General features: G+C 41.3%; 2 protein-coding genes across 6 annotated transcripts in view; one reads left to right on the top strand and one right to left on the bottom strand.

The window, feature by feature from the left end:
• LOC138853837 (zinc finger protein 84-like) overlaps positions 1-17,619 on the bottom strand; it is a 161,267-nt gene that overhangs the window by 2,971 nt on the left and 140,677 nt on the right. The gene's annotated exons all lie outside the window — the stretch shown is intronic.
• The window catches only part of LOC128695778 (sulfotransferase 1E1-like), a 200,534-nt gene that overhangs the window by 147,814 nt on the left and 35,101 nt on the right, over positions 1-17,619 (top strand). The gene's annotated exons all lie outside the window — the stretch shown is intronic.

Genomic DNA, 17,619 nt, shown 5'->3' with positions numbered 1-17,619 from the left:
TGATTGATGATGATGATTGATGATGATTGATGATGATGATGATGATGATTGATGATGATTGATGAGATTGAGGAGAATGAGGAGGAGGAGGAGGAGGAAAGAGGAGGAAAAGGAGTAAGGAGGAGGAGAATAATAATAATATGTAATAATAATACGTAATAATAATACATAATAATAATATGTAATAATAATAATAATAATGCAAATAATAATAATACATAATAATACCTAATATGTAATAAGTTCCCTTGAAGCATGAAAAACAATGTCCACCACTGACAGTGACATGATAAGGGGAGATAACATCTGATAAGAGATGACATTTGATGAGCATACACGAGGGTGGGGAAGGGTGCAGATGATAAGAAAAGATTAGATGACCATCCCTCTTGCTTTGTTTTTGCTGGTACACAAACATTTCTATCTGTCTATTTGTCTGTCTGTCAAGCTCCCTGTCTATCTGTCTATCAGTCTAGCTCTCTGTCTCAGAGAGCCACAAGACTGCATCATCAAGTTTACTCACATCTTCAAGCAGAGTATAGCACTTTGTCTGGATTTTTGGGTTATCCTAGGTAATTTATACTACGTATACTTGTATTTATGTGTACCTGTGAGACAGAGATAGACAAAGACAGACTAAAAGAGATAGACAGAGACAGATAGACAAAGCCAGAGACAGATACACAGATGGACAGATAGAGACAGATAGACAGAGATCTTCAGACCCTAAACCTGGGGTTAACATGACTTTCCTCTTAAAAGAGGAGTGTTAATATGACATTACATCAGTGAATCCTTGGTGTTTGCCGCACTGTTTGCTCTAGCTGGCACTCAATTTAACTGGTGCTCCCACAATGTACTAAGTGGTCTCAGATTTTTTAATACTGCGCACACCAAGTGTTAAGACCAATTCTATGCTGACCAGGCAAATAAGGCCAATCATGCCAAATCTGGAGGCAGGAAAATTAAAACGTATATATATGTTTGGGGCGCTACGCGTAAGAACGTATATATACATTTGGACCGTTTAGGGGTTAATTCTTTCAGTAATAACTCTACCATACACTTCATCATGTATACTCAACACTTATTCTTCCCAAATTTTTACATTCTGTTTTGTCCCCTTTGCCTTTATACAAAGGAACTATGCATGCTCTCTGCCAATACCTAGGTACCTTACTCTCTTCCATACATTTATTAATAAAAACACTAACCACTCCAGAATTATATCCCCACCTACTTTGAACATTTCTATCTTTATCCAATTAATCCCAGCTGATTTACCCCCTTTCATTCTACCCGCTGCCTCATGAACTTCCCCCACACTAACAACTGACTTTTCCCCACTCCTTTAAGATGTTATTCCTCCTTGCCCTATACATGAAATCACAACTTCCCTATCTTCATCAACATTTAACAGCTCCTCAAAATATTCCCTCCATCTTCCTGATACCTCTAACTCTCCATTTAATAATTCTCCTCTCCTATTTTTAACTATCAAGTCCATTTGTTCTCAAGGCTTTCTCAACTTATTTATCTCCAAAACTTTTTCTTATTTTCAGCAAAATTTGTTGATGACATCTCGCTCACTGTCTCATTTGCTCTCTTTTTACATTGCTTCACCACTCTCTTTTTCTCTCTATATACTCCTCCCTCCTTGGATCACTTCTGCTTTGTAAAATTCTCTAATATGCTAACTTTTTCTCTTACTACTCTCTTTACATCATCATTCCACCAATCGCTCTTCTTCCCCCTGGCACCCACTTTCCTGTAACCACAAACTTCTGCTGAATACTAACACTATATTCTTAAACTTACTCCATACATCTTCTACCCTATTTCCTATATTCTCACTAGCTGATCTATCCTCCAATAGTTGTTTATATTTTACCCTAACTGCCTTGTCCTTTGGTTTATAAACCTTCACCTCTCTCTTACTCGCTGCTTCCATTTACAGTGGAACCTCTACTTGTGAGCGCATCCACATGCAAGTTTTTCCAAATACGAGCAGTCGATGGGTCGATTTTTTGCTTCCATACGCAAGCAAAATTTCCATAAGGGAGCAGACCTCAAGGCAGGTTCCTTGACTCTGGTGAGGGGCTCTTGCTCTTGATCTTGGGAATTGTATCTCATTTGTTTGTTGGACTATCTTATTGAAACTTGGGTAATGTATGATGGAAAGATGCTTCCTAATGTACACCAAAAATGAAAGAAATCTAAGCATAAATAATGGAGTTCACTTCTCAGCAATTAGCCACCCCTTAGCGGTATTTTCGTATGGTTTTCATGGTTGTATTCTCGTTTTTTTTTTTTTGTCTCATTTGATAGAATGGAAGATATATTACAGAAATAGATGTGATTTTGATTGCTTTCACGATGAAAAGTACCTTGAAATTGAGCTCAACATAGGAGAAATGTTCAATTGTTTTGGCTGTGTTCAAGAGTAAACAAATGATGTCATTGTCCATTCCAATGTGCAGTCGTGAATGGGTTGACATTATTTATACAATTATTGCAATAAGGCAAAACAGTAAATCTTATATCTTTTGTGTGAATAAAAATTACGAATTTATATTGTAATAATAATTATACGTAATAATAATAATAATATGTATAATAATACAGTGGACCCCCGGTTAACGATTTTAATCCGTGCAAGAGGGCTCATCGTTATGCGAAATAATCGTTATGCGAATGAATTTTCCCCATAAGAAATAATGGAAATAAAATTAATCCGTGCAAGACGCCCAAAAGTATGAAAAAAATTTTTTTTTACCACATGAAATGTTAATTTTAATACACACAAACTGAAAAAGGCATGCACAATTAAATGACACTTACTTTTATTGAAGATCTGGTGATGATTGATGGGATGGGAGGAGGGGAGAGCATTATCTTCTTACTGTTTAGAAGGGGAATCCCCTTCCATTACGACTTGAGGTAGCAAGTCCTTTTCCGGGGTTACTTCCCTTCTTCTTTTAATGCCACTAGGACCAGCTTGAGAGTCACTGGACCTCTGTCGCACAACAAATCTGTCCATAGAGCTCTGTACCTCCCGTTCCTTTACGATTTGTCTAAAATGGGCCACAACATTGTCATTGAAATAGTCACCAGCACGGCTTGCAACAGCTGTGTCAGGGTGATTTTCATCTATAAAGGTTTGCAGTTCAACCCACTGTGCACACATTTCCTTAATCTTTGAAGTAGGCACAATGGATTCCACAACTGGCATAGGCTTCTCAGGGTTAGCCCCAAACCCTTCAAAATCTTTCTTAATTTCCATACTAATTCTCACCCTTTTTACCACAGGGTTGGCACTAGAAGCTTTCTTGGGGCCCATGGTCACTTATTTTCCAGAAACAGCACCGAAAACACTGTAATAATACGAAATATTCCGAGTGTATGCTTGGATGTTACCGCGGAGGCTGGCTGGTAAACAATGGGACGGCCGGCACATGTGAGGGCACATTGGACGCGTCTCGGACGAAAATCGGTAAGCGGGTTTTTAATCGGTATGCGCGGCAAAAATTTTGCGATAAAAGTAATCGTTATGCGGAAAAATCGCTATGTGATGCCATCGTTATGCGGGGGTCCACTGTAATAGTATAATACAATAATAATAATAGTATAATACAATAATAATAATTTTTATTTTTTATTATCACACCGGCCGATTCCCACCAAGGCAGGGTGGCCCGAAAAAGAAAAACTTTCACTATCATTCACTCCATCACTGTCTTGCCAGAAGGGTGCTTTACACTACAGTTTTTAAACTGCAACATTAACACCCCTCCTTCAGAGTGCAGGCACTGTACTTCCCATCTCCAGGACTCAAGTCCGGCCTGCCGGTTTCCCTGAATCCCTTCATAAATGTTACTTTGCTCACACTCCAACAGCACGTCAAGTATTAAAAACCATTTGTCTCCATTCACTCCTATCAAACACGCTCACGCATGCCTGCTGGAAGTCCAAGCCCCTCGCACACAAAACCTCCTTTACCCCCTCCCTCCAACCCTTCCTAGGCCGACCCCTACCCCGCCTTCCTTCCACTACAGACTGATACACTCTTGAAGTCATTCTGTTTCGCTCCATTCTCTCTACATGTCCGAACCACCTCAACAACCCTTCCTCAGCCCTCTGGACAACAGTTTTGGTAATCCCGCACCTCCTCCTAACTTCCAAACTACGAATTCTCTGCATTATATTCACACCACACATTGCCCTCAGACATGACATCTCCACTGCCTCCAGCCTTCTCCTCGCTGCAACATTCATCACCCACGCTTCACACCCATATAAGAGCGTTGGTAAAACTATACTCTCATACATTCCCCTCTTTGCCTCCAAGGACAAAGTTCTTTGTCTCCACAGACTCCTAAGTGCACCACTCACTCTTTTTCCCTCATCAATTCTATGATTCACCTCATCTTTCATAGACCCATCCGCTGACACGTCCACTCCCAAATATCTGAATACGTTCACCTCCTCCATACTCTCTCCCTCCAATCTGATATTCAATCTTTCATCACCTAATCTTTTTGTTATCCTCATAACCTTACTCTTTCCTGTATTCACCTTTAATTTCCTTCTTTTGCACACCCTACCAAATTCATCCACCAATCTCTGCAACTTCTCTTCAGAATCTCCCAAGAGCACAGTGTCATCAGCAAAGAGCAGCTGTGACAACTCCCACTTTGTGTGTGATTCTTTATCTTTTAACTCCACGCCTCTTGCCAAGACCCTCGCATTTACTTCTCTTACAACCCCATCTATAAATATATTAAACAACCACGGTGACATCACACATCCTTGTCTAAGGCCTACTTTTACTGGGAAAAAATTTCCCTCTTTCCTACATACTCTAACTTGAGCCTCACTATCCTCGTAAAAACTCTTCACTGCTTTCAGTAACCTACCTCCTACACCATACACTTGCAACATCTGCCACATTGCCCCCCTATCCACCCTGTCATACGCCTTTTCCAAATCCATAAATGCCACAAACACCTCTTTAGCCTTATCTAAATACTGTTCACTTATATGTTTCACTGTAAACACCTGGTCCACACACCCCCTACCTTTCCTAAAGCCTCCTTGTTCATCTGCTATCCTATTCTCCGTCTTACTCTTAATTCTTTCAATTATAACTCTACCATACACTTTACCAGGTACACTCAACAGACTTATCCCCCTATAATTTTTGCACTCTCTTTTATCCCCTTTGCCTTTATACAAAGGAACTATGCATGCTCTCTGCCAATCCCTAGGTACCTTACCCTCTTCCATACATTTATTAAATAATTGCACCAACCACTCCAAAACTATATCCCCACCTGCTTTTAACATTTCTATCTTTATCCCATCAATCCCGGCTGCCTTACCCCCTTTCATTTTACCTACTGCCTCACGAACTTCCCCCACACTCACAACTGGCTCTTCCTCACTCCTACAAGATGTTATTCCTCCTTGCCCTATACACGAAATCACAGCTTCCCTATCTTCATCAACATTTAACAATTCCTCAAAATATTCCTTCCATCTTCCCAATACCTCTAACTCTCCATTTAATAACTCTCCTCTCCTATTTTTAACTGACAAATCCATTTGTTCTCTAGGCTTTCTTAACTTGTTAATCTCACTCCAAAACTTTTTCTTATTTTCAACAAAATTTGTTGATAACATCTCACCCACTCTCTCATTTGCTCTCTTTTTACATTGCTTCACCACTCTCTTAACTTCTCTCTTTTTCTCCATATACTCTTCCCTCCTTGCATCACTTCTACTTTGTAAAAACTTCTCATATGCTAACTTTTTCTCCCTTACTACTCTCTTTACATCATCATTCCACCAATCGCTCCTCTTCCCTCCTGCACCCACTTTCCTGTAACCACAAACTTCTGCTGAGCACTCTAACACTACATTTTTAAACCTACCCCATACCTCTTCGACCCCATTGCCTATGCTCTCATTAGCCCATCTATCCTCCAATAGCTGTTTATATCTTACCCTAACTGCCTCCTCTTTTAGTTTATAAACCTTCACCTCTCTCTTCCCTGATGCTTCTATTCTCCTTGTATCCCATCTACCTTTTACTCTCAGTGTAGCTACAACTAGAAAGTGATCTGATATATCTGTGGCCCCTCTATAAACATGTACATCCTGAAGTCTACTCAACAGTCTTTTATCTACCAATACATAATCCAACAAACTACTGTCATTTCGCCCTACATCATATCGTGTATACTTATTTATCCTCTTTTTCTTAAAATATGTATTACCTATAACTAAACCCCTTTCTATACAAAGTTCAATCAAAGGGCTCCCATTATCATTTACACCTGGCACCCCAAACTTACCTACCACACCCTCTCTAAAAGTTTCTCCTACTTTAGCATTCAAGTCCCCTACCACAATTACTCTCTCACTTGGTTCAAATGCTCCTATACATTCACTTAACATCTCCCAAAATCTCTCTCTCTCCTCTGCATTCCTCTCTTCTCCAGGTGCATACACGCTTATTATGACCCACTTCTCGCATCCAACCTTTACTTTAATCCACATAATTCTTGAATTTACACATTCATATTCTCTTTTCTCCTTCCATAACTGATCATTTAACATTACTGCTACCCCTTCCTTTGCTCTAACTCTCTCAGATACTCCAGATTTAATCCCATTTATTTCCCCCCACTGAAACTCTCCTACCCCCTTCAGCTTTGTTTCGCTTAGGGCCAGGACATCCAACTTCTTTTCATTCATAACATCAGCAATCATCTGTTTCTTGTCATCCGCACTACATCCACGCACATTTAAGCAACCCAGTTTTATAAAGTTTTTCTTCTTCTCTTTTTTAGTAATTGTATACAGGAGAAGGGGTTACTAGCCCATTGCTCCCGGCATTTTAGTCGCCTCATACGACACGCATGGCTTACGGAGGAAAGATTCTTTTCCACTTCCCCATGGACAATAGAAGAAATAAAAAAAGAACAAGAGCTATTTAGAAAAAGGAGAAAAACCTAGATGTATGTATATATATATATGCATGTGCGTGTCTGTGAAGTGTGACCAAAGTGTAAGTAGGAGTAGCAAGATATCCCTGTTATCTTAGCGTGTTTATGAGACAGAAAAAGAAACCAGCAATCCTACCATCATGCAAAACAGTTACAGGTTTTTGTTTCACAGTCATCTGGCAGGACGGTAGTACTTCCCTGGGTGGTTGCTGTCTACCAACCTACCGGCCGATTCCCACCAAGGCAGGGTGGCCCGAAAAAGAAAAACTTTCACCATCATTCACTCCATCACTGTCTTGCCAGAAGGGTGCTTTACACTACAGTTTTTAAACTGCAACATTAACACCCCTCCTTCAGAGTGCAGGCACTGTACTTCCCATCTCCAGGACTCAAGTCCGGCCTGCCGGTTTCCCTGAATCCCTTCATAAATGTTACTTTGCTCACACTCCAACAGCACGTCAAGTATTAAAAACCATTTGTCTCCATTCACTCCTATCAAACACGCTCAAGCATGCCTGCTGGAAGTCCAAGCCCCTCGCACACAAAACCTCCTTTACCCCCTCCCTCCAACCCTTCCTAGGCCGACCCCTACCCCGCCTTCCTTTCACTACAGACTGATACACTCTTGAAGTCATTCTGTTTCGCTCCATTCTCTCTACATGTCCGAACCACCTCAACATATATAATAATAATGTACTACATAATAACAATAATAATAATAGACGGCTTCAAAAGGCCGTCACTAGATGGCAGTGTTTGCCACAACAAAGAGGGAGCGGTTGTGGCCACCTCCACCTGTTACATAATGACATATTTTATTCATTCTAGAGTATATATCATGTTTCTATGTTATTTATATTATTTATTATTTCATATTAGACGAACTGTGATAGATAAATAAGCCATAGAGTTGATGATAGCAAAATATTCAAGGAGTATTTTGCCATCTCTAGACAAACTCTTGTCGGCTGCTGCCACCGCCACATATATAATGACATTTTATTCATTCTAGAGTATATATCAGGTTGCTAAGTTATTTATATTGTTTGGTTTGTCATATTAGATGAAGTAAGATTGATAAATCATCCGTAGAGTTGATATTATCAAAATTATTGAAGTACAAAATTCCACTGGAACGGATTAACCCCTTGACTGTCGCAACCCCAAATCCTGAGGTGTCTCCTGGTGTCACAAAATTTATAAAAAAAAAAAAAATTATTTTTTCTTATGAAATGATAGAGAATCTTTTCCTGATGGTAATGACACCAAAAGTATGAAATTTGATGGAAAACGCTCTCGCAAATTTAGCGACCTCAGCGATATTAACGAATCGGTGATTTCCCCCAATTTGAGCCTTATTTTTGGCTAATTCCATTGTTCCAGTCGACCAAACTCATAACTATTTCTTTAGAACTCCATTTGTTCTGTCAATTGAGTACAAGAAACTGCCCATTTACCAATTTCAACTACCCAATAAAGTGGTCAGAAATTGGCAACTTGGCCAATTTTGTGCAAATTAAAAAATATGCCAATTTCAAAATAGGGTCCTGAATGAACAATGCAGACATTCTTGGCACTAAAATAACATTCCTCTGTTCATTAGTCATGTCTCCAGGCCCCTCTTTTATTACTCTTGCTTTCTATTTTGAATTTTTATTCAAACAAAAAAACAGAAGTTTTACTGTTATGCAGACTACTGCAGTATTGTAATAATTTTATAAATAATGTCAACCCATTCATGACTGTGTATTAGAATGGCTAGTTGGACATTTATTGGATAATGACATCATTTGTTTACTTTTGAACACTGGCAAAAATCAAACATTTCCCCTACTTTGAGCTCAAATTCAAGGTTCTTTTCACAGTTAAACCAATCAAAATTACCTTTACTTCTATAATATGTTTTCAATTCTAACAAATGAGACCAAGAAAACGAGAATACAACCATAAATACTATACGAAAATATGTCATGGGGGTTCGAAAGGAGATATGATGGTTGAAGATAAACACACTTGTGGATGGTAACACTATATATTGTCAGACTGTGGTAAGGGAAGGGCCCAGCCTGCCTGTAGCTGCCTGGTAGGTTTCCGCGTGGACTAAGAGCGAGGTAGCGCATCCCACTCACTCATGCCGCATCCTGTGACGTCATACAGTCACTAGGCCTAGTAGGGATCATCTATATAAAACACATGGATGGTATTATGATACTCAGCTAAGCCATACAACACATGTAAGGGGGGATCAGCAACCATGCTGACAGCTCGGTCATGTTACGTATGTCGTCTCGACATACACTACTATGCTATAGGCTGAACAGGCAGGTGGTTCTGGGCTGATTCTATACAATAACAAAGACATATGTAACTTAGAACTAATGGATGGTATCATAATGGATGTTAACATAATGAGTTTTAACTTAACGAGTTTTAACATAATGCATTACGAATTATAAGGACAAATCATGGTATAATATAGGATGGAATTGATCGATTGATCTGTATTCATGCACTCTACGGATTCTGAGGAAGAATAAATATATATACAAGGTGAAATTAACAGCAAAGGCAAATCTGGTGCACACAGATCATTACTGTTAAATTCTCAGAATTCAGAGGGAACGTGAACACAAAAAATTTCTGAAAAACTTATCGGTTAATAACAAAACACACAGTTGACAATTTCATTCATCTTGGACATCTACTTATACAGGCAGTTTACATTTAAACCCAATTCTGCGAGGGTAATGTTTACAAATGCAGAATGGTTATCATCTTTGGGTGGATCGAATTCTTCTGCGATGGCTAACACATGCCTTGACTGAGGGCGATCTGAACGAGTATCTACAAAAGATACAGCTACATTCACTAGTGACTATGGAATTACTAACTCTTCTGCTAGGAGTACTCAACTCGGCTGTTCGATACAGTAATTCTTGGCTCATTACAAAGTCACTAATGGGTGCTGGTGGCTTCACAGTCAGAATAAGATCTTCCTGGAGCAGGAATCGAATCACACCAAACCACAAGGGATTGGTTCTTTCTTACTGGAGGAATGAACAAACTCGGTGGAGTGGATGACTCTCCCCGGTTGAAAAAAATAACGCTATAACACGCAATATGAGCAAGGGAGAACGAATCTACTAACTCTCACTGCAAGCACAGGGGAAAAGAAATGAACACGGTCAACAATACAGATATTCAGTCTGAGTCGCACACAGTGACACGAGGTATCAACTATAAAGAAACTTCACTTACAAACGTTAACAACATGTGAAAGTTACTCGAGAAATAACTTTTTACAATGCACTGATTACTGTCAATGAGGATGGGATCACCATCTGGAACACAAGGGACAACAACAACACTCAAGTGAGTACACTAGCCACAGAAACGTCTTTCTGCAACGGCTTGTGGCATCAGCAAGAGATGGCATAACTCGTTGCAAGTAAAGTTCTTCTCAAAGCGTCCCCTGGGAAGGAACGAATACTTGAACAAGTCGCCATCGCAAGGATAGTAGTCTCAGCACCCAGGGTTGTCTGAGGTTTCTCTGAAACCCAAGGTAACTGTACACTATCCTTCGTGCACGATATTGTGGCTGGAGTCCAGACAGGAGTGACAGTATTACTAGTGCCTGGCCGCTCGGCTACGTTAATAAGTAATTCACGGATCTATAGGAACTTAATCTGAACTTCACATTTCGCAGCACTTTAACAAATCTCAGATACAAGCTGTGAGAACAAACACATTGCTCAGGGGCTAGGTGTTGACTTCCAGTCAGTAATCTAGAGGATAGCGATACTGAGATTTAAATATCATTAAAGCAAGTACATAAATCTTTAATTGGTACTCAAAATATTAAGAGTGAACCTTGGTATCTTATTTGACAACACAGCCTCATATGGCAAAAGTCGATTTCTCACGTAAGATTTTAGGTAAATTTTATAATCTGCACTATATAAGGTAGGTTATGTTATACAGTCGTCTGTAAGGAAAATATATCTAATTATAACATATAACACTAATAATTGCAGCATCACTTAAAAGCTGTGCCAACAGCATAATGATCTCCATGGAGCGGAGGGTAAAATGGTGAAATTATCACATTTTTTTAAAGTTTTACCTACGCACTTGACATTCGTATGAGGATGAGTATTTTTTGATGGAGCTGAGAATGGGTCATGAATTGGCCTGAAAAGCGTAAGGTAGTGGGGAATGCTAACTGATCTGGTCTTTTATGGGAGAGAGCAGGTCTAGTCTTAAGGCGTAAGGGAATATTGGTACTGTGGACTGATTCATATTAACTTTGACTGGCATGATACACTAAGTGAACATTCAAAAGTGACTGGGACATCTTCTCAGGGAACTTACTCAAGGACATAAGGCAAGAAAATAAAGAGAATATATGACGGAGTAAGCTTAAATGGGAAGAAATTACTTATTTAAAAAAAATAAGTCACACTGTAAGCAAGGAGAACTCTCACAAACATAAAAAATTACTCAACTGGATAAGCAACACTTTGAAAATCAAGAGAAACTGTACTTTACTCAAATTTACTGTAAATTGAATGAGTGGCACAGTGAGTTGTCTTTACTCTCAATGCAATAAAGAAATTCAACAATAAAATGATAAATCAATCAAAAATGTTAAAATGGACTCAATAAAGCTTGTGCAAAATTAAAACAAACTGGGGAAGCATTTCTAAATAAAAAAATATTAAATGACACACAAGGAACAAAATATTATGAACAGAAAATGTAAAACTGAAATCACAGAATACTGTACTGAAATAAACTGTAGCAATATTGCAAATAACAATTACTAATCAAAAGTACTGCACAATACTACATAAAATTTCTGAAAGAAAAATTTTAATGGCAACACAATGTTTACACAAGAATTATTGTAAAATGAATCAATATTGCAGTAATAAAAAAAAACACAAGAAAATACAGTTTACAAGAAAAAAAATATATCAAGGAATGAACTGATTGAACACTTAACTCTTAATTGCAACTTAAGCAACACTGACTGAACAAGCAAAAGAATGATTTACTTTAAAACAAGAACTTAAAAATTGCACTAAGAGTGAATTTGTTCAATGAAATATAAAAATAATAGATGCAAAAACAAAGAACAAAAGGTTTGAACACTTACAGTGATGCAGGAACAACACATCAATATAAACACAATACTAGAATTTTCTTGCAGTGAAACTTGAGGTATGAAAAATTTGGAAAATAATTGTCTTGCTTCAACAAAATAATGGTGCTATTGTCTGTGGAGATAAGACAAATTACAAACTGGTTATATGAAAAAAAAATTAACACAAGAATGTTCAACACACAGAGAAAAATTAAAATGGCAAATGAATGAAAACAAAAACAGCAAGAATACACAAATGCTGGGAGAAAAATTATAACAGACAACACTGAGTTGTGATGCAGAATGTAAGGTAATAAATTACTGAATTACTTCACTGCAATACTGTGAACACAAGATAATTGTGAAGTGTAAACACAAGTTTTATATTGCTTATATATTGCACACAACAAGGAAAAACGTTAAAGTACTTACTTCAAGTATATGTAAAAAGAAGCACAACACAACAGACATAAAATAAAGCACGAAAATTAACACTGAAGAAAGAAGAGAAAAAAAAATATTGCAAGCAGTATATAATAAACACTGAGTCTAATCAAGAGTTACTGAATGTCACTAAGAAATCAATCAAGAAAATTGTCTCAACACTCGCAAATGTCTCTATGAAAAATATTATTCATTAACAGTGTAGTGACGTGGTGTAGAATGAGGTTGATGGTAGTGAAGGGTAGAGGTAGAGACTCACGGTTGGCGTTCACTGACTACTCTCCACACGTGATCGAAGAATTTGCGCTTAAATCGACGATGAACTCACACAGGAGGCTTTTTACGATGGCGCAAACTGATGAATGAACACTCTGGCTCTTGACCCCCTATGTGGTCCTTAAAAATATGGTGCTAGAACCCGTAATAAGAGTACAAAAACAGTGGTAGTGGGCGAGGTGGGTGGCTGAGGCAACGCAGTGGTGAGACACCGCGTGGTAACTGGGCCTATGGGATGAACGGCATAAGCCACAATGGGGACACCTGCACTAGGCACAAAGATATTCTAAGCCGGCTGGCTTAAAAACAAACCCACAAAATACCACAACACCACAGGGATGATAAAACACTAAGAATGGCTTGGAACTTAAAGCACAGAGCGATGAAGAAGACTATACCCACGTGGCTTGCTTGAGTACTGGGTTAAGACACTTGGGTTAGTTGCTGGCTGGCTTGGCTTAACCCTTCACACAGACTGGCTTGATAACTTCTAACGATGAGCACAGCAGGGGTGGAAAGCTGGCTTTGCAGGCAAGGCTGGATGGTGTATGGCTGGCTGGACTGGGCTTGTTCTGACTCCCCCCCTCTTCAAGGGGGGCTCCTTGGCGTGGTGAAGAGGCTCTTGGTCTGAGGAATTAGACCTATCGGTCTTCTTCCTCAGACCGAACCTAATTACCCCCCAATCTCCCCTCCCCTATCCCATCCTCCCCATCCTCCCCTTTTTCCTTTCCTCCTCCTCCTCCCCACTCCTCCCTTTTGCCCTTCCTCTTTTTGTCCTTTGGGATTTCTCCCACAGGCGCGCTAGTTCCTAGGTAGGGGAAAGGACACCGGGGTCCATCCCATTCCGTTGAGGTTTCTTGGCGGTGGCGTAGTTTGCCGTGGAATCTGGATTGCCTAGGGATGTCCCGATCCCTCTCCGGTATCCCGGAGTAGCTTTGGGTGTCTTTTGGGCGACGGGTGTATCTCTGGAAGCCACCTTTCGGATTCCGGGGGTGGTGGCTGAAGGAGGTATGCTTTGTGGCGGATATCCGGCCGCCCTCTCTTTTGTCCGCCGAGGTAGCTCGGCAGATGTGAGGTTGCTATCCCAGATTGCTGGTTTACTGGCATGAAGGGTAGGGTATGGCACGGGTTCCATGCTGCATCTGCGCTACTAGCGGTGTCGAGTCCTCTTGGGCGCGGAGGGAGATTTCTGGCCCTTTCATTCCTCCTAGGAACTATCCCTCCCCGGTCCCCCCTTTTTTTTTTCTTTTTTTTATTTTTATTTTCTTTTCTTCTTTCTTTTTTTTTCTTAAAAACAAAAAGAAAGAAGTAACCTAACCATGGCAGCCCTAGTCCATGAACCTGGTACCCCCGGGCCCCTTCTTGATACCGCACCCCGTTCTGACCCCGCCTCGTCTTTGGACCACTCTTCAGACATTCCTCATGCCTCTGTACCTATTGCCGGTGCTGTTTCCTCACCCGCTTCAGGTACTGAGGCCTCGACTGACTCCTTCGATTTATCAGACCTTCGCTCTCCTCTGACTATGCTTCCGGCCTCTCCCTCTACGGTGCGGCAATTTTCAAATCGCCGACCCATTCCACGTCGGACCAACTCTGGTCCCACGCCTAAACGTCAACGACAATTACCTGCTGATGATACTTCTCCACCTTCACCTTCTCGTTCTTCTCAGAAACGATCGACACGTCCTTCACTACCTTTCCACGCTCAGTTTCAGACTGAACAGTGGACTAAATTCTTCACTTTACGACCAACTTCCTCTACTGCCTATCTTTCTGACCATAGTATTGGCAAGGCACTCCTACGCCATGTTGGTAAAGATATTTCTTTTCATGCTCTTAAGAGCGGTACGCGCATCATTACCGTACAGAATGCTACCCAGGCTCGTGAGCTCTCTCGTCTTTCCCATATAGATACTGTTCCTGTCACCCTTGAAAAACATCATTCCCTCAATTCTTGTAGTGGTACCGTTATTCTGCCCCATACCATAGTTCAACAAAATTTCCAGACATGTGGCACCGACATTCTAGAACAGCTGGAACTCCAAGATCTCCCAATCCTCAAGGTAGACACTTACGTTCTTCCTGCCCGTGGGCGGAGACGATACCCTAGCAATGTGGCTCGTTTAACTTTTGACAGCCGAGAACTCCCATCCTCAGTTTATATAGCAGGACATCGGTTACAAGTTCGAAAGGTGATCCCTACACCACAACAGTGTAGAAATTGCTGGCGATTTGGCCATCCAGCGAAATATTGCAGATCTATCGCCGAATGCCCAGTCTGTGGTGCCGATGACCATTCTAATACGTCTTGCAATCGATCTCCCTCTTGCCTTAACTGTCATGAGGCTCACCCTTCGTACTCTCGCCGTTGTCAGGTCTATTTAAACGAGCGGGAAATCTGTTACCTCAAAGAGACAGAAGGTCTCCCTTATGCCATGGCAGTTTCTCATCTCCGCCTCCAAGGGAGACTCCCACGTGTTTCTTATTCCCGTGTTTCAAAACGTCCCCCCACTTCTGGTATCCCGTCTTCTACACCCACCTCTGTGGTTACCTCTCCCATAATCACTCCTGTATCTAATCCTTTTGCTGTCCTCGGCTCAGACGTCCCTACCTCAACGCCTCAGTCTAATCTCGCTTCTTCGAGTTCTCTCTTACAAGCCTCAGTATCGACGAGACCTCGTACGACACCTCTTCCCAATCGTCCCTCTACTTCTCAAAAGTCAAAAAAAGGTCCGGTAACACCTCCTACCCATCTTCCACCTCCTCATTTTACCCTCCCTGTCTCTGTCCCTAGTTCTTCCCCTCTCACTGGCTCAGTTACAAGTGCAGAGGTTCACCCTCCTCCTCGTAATGTACCTTCCTCCCCTGTTCCCTCCCAAGTTTCTTCCTCTTCTGCCACCTCCCAGGTTCCTGTCTCTTCTGTCCCCTGCCACGCTTCTCCAGTTCCCTCCACCCTTTCGCCCCCCCCTACCTTGGTACAGTCCAATACAGTTCCAATCTTTACTCATCCTCCCCCTACCATTCCCAATATTGTCTCCCATACGACATCTCTGAATTCCGAAACACTTGAAGCAATCTCTGAATATATTGCAGAGACCAAACCATCAATGGACACTGATCCACCTTCCGCTCTTTCTCTCTCCTCTGCTCCATCTGCGCAACTCCTTTCTTCACAGCGCACCGTTCCTTCGCTGCTTGAACATTTTCCACTGCCTCCGCATGTGGACTTTTCTAACCCTTCTAGTCCGTAGGAACCCTTACCTGCGGATTTCAAGTATCTCTATCATTGCCAATCATGGCCTTTTTACAGTGGAATATACGCGGCCTCAGGGGTAATCGGGGTGAGCTTCAGATGTTACTCTCCCAGTTTGCCCCTGTTGGTGTTTGCTTACAAGAACCAAAATTACACTCTGCTGTTATTTCTCACATCTCAGGCTATAATTTATTGTATTCTTCAGATCCTTTTCCTGATGGGACCTTTAATGAAAGTGCCCTTCTTCTCCGCACTGATATTCCGTACCATCAGCTATTTGTTCATACTTCGCTGCATTACACAGCAGCCCGTATCCACTTACATAGGTGGTATACGCTCTGTTCTTTATATCTCTCTCCTTCTCGGGCATTATCTATTCCGGATTTTGCCTTCCTTGTTTCGTCATTACCGCCACCGATTCTGTTACTTGGTGATTTTAATGCCCACCATTTCCTCTGGGGAGGGTCTCACTGTGATTCCCGAGGAATTCAGTTAGAGGCTTTTCTTGCCACCCACCCCCTCCATGTTTTAAATACAGGTACTCACACCCATTTTGATCCTCGGACTCATACTCTCTCTTGCATCGATCTCTCAGTTTGCTCTTCCTCCACCGCATTAGACTTTACTTGGTCTGTTCTCCCGGACTTACATGACAGTGATCATTTCCCAATCATTCTTACTTCCCCTTCATATTCGCCACCTCTTCGCACCCCACGCTGGCAATTTAATCGGGCAAATTGGAACCTTTACTCACACCTGACTGTTTTTAAAGAGGTTCCTTCTTCGTCCTCCATCGATGAGCTTTTACACCTCTTCTCGTCCTCCGTTTTCACCGCAGCTTCTCATTCTATACCCCAAACTTCGGGCAGGCATTCTCAGAAATGCGTGCCTTGGTGGTCTCCTGCTTGTGCTCGTGCAGTACGTTTGAAACGCGCTGCATGGGGCAGGTACCGGTACAATAGAACCACAGAGCGACTCCTTGATTTTAAACAGAAGCGTGCGATCGCTCGCCGTGTCATCCGTGACGCTAAACGCACTTGCTGGCGAGATTATGTCTCCACCATCACCTCTGCTTCCTCTATGAGTGCAGTCTGGAAAAAAGTACGAAAACTGAGTGGTAAATATTCTCCTGACCCGGCTCCTGTTCTGCGGGTTGCCGGTGTTGATATAGCAAACCCACTAGATGTTGCCAATGAAATTGGCAATCATCTGGTCCGTATTTCTCAGGGACTCCATCTATGCCCCTCATTTCTTTCCTCAAAGTCTGCCAGAGAGTTAGCACCCTTGGACTTTTCTTCTCTCAGAGAAGAACAGTATAATGTGCCTTTTACACTTCAAGAACTGGAGGCAACACTCTCAGCTTGTCGATCATCGGCAGCTGGGCCCGACGACATTCATATTCGTATGCTACAACATTTACATCAGTCAGCCCTTGCAGTCCTATTACGCCTTTACAATCTTATTTGGTCACAAGGAGTTCTTCCACAGCT

This window comes from Cherax quadricarinatus, chromosome 41, assembly GCF_038502225.1.
Source record: "Cherax quadricarinatus isolate ZL_2023a chromosome 41, ASM3850222v1, whole genome shotgun sequence".
Taxonomy (NCBI): Eukaryota; Metazoa; Arthropoda; class Malacostraca; order Decapoda; family Parastacidae; genus Cherax; species Cherax quadricarinatus.
This window is presented reverse-complemented; position numbering and strand designations above follow the sequence as displayed.